The 5,154-nt window shown below is 31.6% G+C and overlaps 1 non-coding gene across 1 annotated transcript; it reads right to left on the bottom strand.

The window, feature by feature from the left end:
* Positions 1-3,014: 3,014 nt before the first annotated feature.
* Positions 3,015-3,121, bottom strand: LOC139887082 (small nucleolar RNA R71). The gene has a single exon (XR_011772930.1). It is a non-coding gene; the product is annotated as a small nucleolar RNA R71 (small nucleolar RNA).
* Positions 3,122-5,154: the final 2,033 nt, after the last annotated feature.

Consider the following 5,154-nt stretch of genomic DNA (forward strand, 5'->3'; position numbering starts at 1 on the left):
ATCTATAAATACCAATAATTATTCATTTTACTGAACACGGAACTGGATTAATAGTTAATAGACTTGTTGAAACAAGGGTGGATTACATTCAAGGGTAATTGGTGTAATTGTTAACAAAGTAGTAAAACCTTGGTTTACACGCAGTCGATAACCTGGTGTATTCATTAAACAAAGTATTAAAACCTTGTTACAATTCGAATCCCCAATTAGTTGGAATATTTGACTTCGGGAATAAGAATAATTTGACGAAGACTTTCGCACTTTATATTTATGACTGATGGACTATTATGGATAAATCCGTATGGACATATTGAATAATTCAGGACAAAGAACAATTAACCCATGGGAATAAACTAAAAATCAACACGTCAAACATCATGATTATGTAAGTTTAAATAAGCATAATTCTTTTATTTCATATTTAATTGCACTTTTAATTATCGTACTTTTATTTATTGTCATTGTATTTAATTGCACTTTTAATTATCGTACTCTTTAATTATCGCAATTTTATTTTATCACATTTTTATTTATCGCAATTTCATTATTGTTATTTATTTTACGCTTTAAATTAAGTCTTTTATTTATATTTTACATTAGGTTTTAACTGCGACTAAAGTTTTAAAAATCGACAAATCGGTCATTAAACGGTAAAAAACCCCTTTTATAATAATAATATCACTTATATATATATATTTGTATTTTTATAAATTTAAAACTAATATAGCGTTAAGCTTGTTTAAGTGTATTCCTGTGGAACGAACCGGACTTACTAAAAACTACACTACTGTACGATTAGGTATACTGCCTATAAGTGTTGTAGCAAGGTTTAGGTATATCCATTCTATAAATAAATAAATATCTTGTGTAAAATTGTATCATATTTAATAGTATTTCGTTATAAAAATAATACTATTTCCTAGTACACCTCGCACACATCAAGTATTTTTGGCGCCGCTGCCGGGGACAATTCTGCTTAAACGCCGGAAGCGCCACGCTATATATAAAAAAAAATATTTTTATTAATTTTTAAGTTTACTTTTATAAAAATTCGCTTTTGTAAAAATACGTTTTAAATAATATATTCAAAAATATAAAAAGAAAAACAAAAATTTATATATTTTTAATAGTTTGTTAAATATTTAAGTGTTATATAGTTTCTTTATTTTTATTTTTAAGTTTGTAAAAATATAAATTTTATATAAATATTTTGTATTTATTTAAAACAGAAAACTGAAAAAAAAAATATAAAAACTACTCGGCCCGTACTGTAGCAGCCCAAGGCCTGGCCCGTAACCCTAGCTCATGTGATCGCATGAGCCCGAAGGCAAATTCTCATGCGATCGCATGAGAGTGTCTAACACGCCACAGTTAACCCTAATTCAGCATTAATTACGGGGTATATTTTAATTATTATTATTATTTAAACCCTAATTAGGTTTTAGTATTTTAATTGATTAAGTCTAGTTTATTTAATTTGTATTATTTAGTTTAATTAGTTTTAATAGATTATAAAATTAATAATTTTATAAAATAAATAATATAAAAATAATATTTTTATAAAATTGTACTTTTTACAACTTTAAGTTTATCTTTTTATATTTTGTTTCTTTTTATTCCTTTTAGCGTAATATTTGTATTTTTCGCTCGTATTTAGTTTTAAGTCATAGTTTTTGCCATAGTTATTTTTATTTCTAGATTTTTAAGATTTGCCGTAAAATCCCTTAAGTGCTTTTTCTTTAGACTAAGATTTAGGTGCTTTAGAATTTTGAGACTCCGTTTTTAAATTTTAGTACCTTTTTAAGTTATTATCATTTGGGATATAGTATTTCTCTAAAGCTTTAATATCTTTAGACGTAACTTTTAATTCTTAGTTTTTAATTCCTTTTTAAGTTTCGACGCGCTACTTTCTTATTTTTATTTTTCGACGCCTATTATTTTTCGACCTTTTATTTTTTTTTGACGTTTTTCGACGCGCTCTTTTTCTTTTTTATTTCTCGACACTCTAGTTTTTAGGACTTAGATTTTTTCTATTTCTTATCTAAAATTTCTTTAAATTTAAACGAAAAATTATTTTAAGAGGTTAAATTGATAGACATCAAAATTTTCTGGTTCGTAGTAATAGTTGGATTTGTACGTGGACCGGGTTATTGGAGCCAAACAGTACTGAATTATATTGAGACCAAACGAATCCTGCCCCTCTGCTGCATCTTTTGGCTATTCGAAACGTGGACAAAATCAGAAAAGTCTATTAATTGGATAACTTATATAATTTTTCTTTCTTTTTAAAAAACTAATAGGATATTCAGTGAATACACCGAGCAAAACATTCACCACCTTTTGTACGTTCACCACCTGTAACCAGATCAAGACATCTAGCAAATATTGTCGCCTTTGATTTTTCTTTAGAATCGTCATCCAGTCGACCAAGTACTCCAATTCAAATTTCCGATAATCTATTTTTTGAACCCGACCTCACAATTGAGAATCCGAAGGATCTTCAGGGACAATTCATAGATCCTGAACCATTAATCTTTCCTCCGAAACCACCAATCATTCAAACAGAGATTGTTGAGGAACTAACCATTAAATCAGAATCCTCTAGTGATTCAGATTTAACAAATTCAATTATGGAGAATCTGGAACCTTTAAGTATGGAAGACCGAATGAGAGCTAAACGCACTGGCCAAGGTCACGCAATTACTCAACCTAACATTAATGCGTCAGATTATGAAATCAAGGGACAAATCCTACACATGGTAACAAATCAATGCCAATTTAGTGGTGCGCCGAAAGAAGATCCAAATGAACATCTTCGTACCTTTAATAGGATCTGCACTCTATTTAAAATCAGAGAAGTGGAGGATGAACAGATATATCTCATGTTATTTCCCTGGACTTTAAAGGGAGAAGCCAAAGATTGGTTGGAATCGTTACCTGAAGGGGCGATTGATACATGGGACGTTTTAGTTGAAAAATTTCTTAAACAATTCTTTTCGGCATCTAAAGCCGTAAGACTTCAAGAAGAAATTGTTACATTCACACAGAAACCAAATGAAACTCTATATGAGGCGTGGACAAGATTTGGAAATTTATTGAGAGGATGTCCGCAACATGGTTTAGACACTTGTCAAATAGTACAAATATTCTACCAAGGATGCGACATCACTACAAGAAAAGACATCGATATAGCAGCTGGTGGTTCCATTATGAAGAAAATAGCAACTGGTGCTTACAAAATTATTGATAACACTGCTTCCCACTCACATGAGTGGCACCAAGAAAAAGATATCGTTAGATCATCTAAAGCAGCTAGAGCCGATTCTAGCCATGACTTAGATTCCATTTCTGCAAAAACAGATGCTGTTGAGAGACGAATGGAAAAGATGACTAAAGATATCCACTCAATACGAATTAGTTGTGAGCAGTGTGGAGGACCACATTTGACAAAAGATTGTCTCAGTATTGAACTAACAATGGAACAAAGAGAGAATGTTTCATACATAAACCAAAGGCCTGGAAATAATTATCAGAATAATTATCAACCACCAAGACCGATCTACAATCAAAATCAGAACTATAACCGAAATGTTCCATACAACAACCAACAAGGTCCAAGTAATCAACAAGTATCCAATAATACTTACAATCAGCAAAGACCTAATTTTCAAAATAAACCACCACAAACCGATGATAAAAAGCCAAATTTAGAAGACATGATGTCGAAGCTAGTTGATTCTCAAACTCAGTTTTTCACATCTCAGAAACAAACGAATGAACAAAATACTTAAGCATTTAGAAATCAACAAGCTTCTATTCAAAATTTGGAACAAGAAGTAAGTAACCTAGAAAGGTTGATAGGTGAAAGAAAACCAGGAAGTTTACCTAGTGATACAAATGCTAACCCCCGTAATGAAACAGCTAAATCCATTACCACGAAAAGTGGTATTACACTTAAACCACCTGAAATACCAGTAATTTCTGATGAAGCTATTCCTACTCCACAAGAACCATAACCTGAGCAAGATAAGGAAAAAGAACCGGTAGTTGAAAAGGTTAATGAAGATAACACAGTTAAGGCTAAACCTTATGTTAAACCATACCAACCACCACTTCCTTACCCAAGTAAAATAAGAAAAGAGAGACTTGAAGCCGAGCAATCCAAATTTTTGGATATGTTTAAACAGATAAATGTAAATCTTCCTTTCATTGATGTATATTCAGGAATGCCTAGATATGCTAAATTTCTGAAAGATCTAATCACAAATAGAAAGAAAATGGAAGAACTCTCGGCTGTTACTATGAATGCTAATTGTTCAGCAGTGCTGTTGAATAAGATACCAGAAAAATTATCTGATCCAGGAAGTTTCACAATTCCATATTTTCTGGGTAGTCTTAGTTCAACAGAAGCATTGGCAGACTTAGGTGCTAGTATAAATCTAATGCCGTATTCACTATACACTAAACTAGACCTTGGAGAATTGAAACCAACAAGAATAAGCATACAACTAGCCGATCGATCAGTAAAATATCCTAGAGGGATAATGGAGAACATGCTAGTTAAAGTTGGTACTTTAGTATTTCCAGTAGATTTTGTTATTCTGGACATGGAAGAAGATTCTCGAGTACCTCTCATATTAGGAAGACCATTCTTAAACACGACTAAAGCAATGATAGACGTGTTCGGTAAGAAACTGACCCTAAGTATAGAGGATGAGAGTGTTACCTTTTCAGTTGATAGAGCCATGCAACAACCGCAATCTGCAGATGATACATGTTATTATATTCAAACTATAGAATCACATGCAGAATTGTTAGAAGAATTTCCAGAATTACAAGGAACAGGAGAATGTTCTTTAGGAGAAGCAACTGAACCAATTGATGAAACTGAAATGTTAGCTACACTTATGGCTAATGGATATGAACCAACAACAGAAGAAATTCAAATGCTAAAAAAAGAGGACAGATATCGATACAAATCATCAATAGAAGAACCACCAACATTAGAGTTAAAGCCACTTTCAAACCATTTGGAATACGCTTATTTACATAGTGAATCTGAATTACCTGTAATAATATCGTCTTCTCTTACTGAAAATAAAAAATCTCAACTCATTTCTGTGCTAAAAGCTCATAAACCAGCCATTGCATGGA

The sequence above is a fragment of the Rutidosis leptorrhynchoides genome, chromosome 1 (assembly GCF_046630445.1).
Source record: "Rutidosis leptorrhynchoides isolate AG116_Rl617_1_P2 chromosome 1, CSIRO_AGI_Rlap_v1, whole genome shotgun sequence".
NCBI lineage: Eukaryota > Viridiplantae > Streptophyta > Magnoliopsida > Asterales > Asteraceae > Rutidosis > Rutidosis leptorrhynchoides.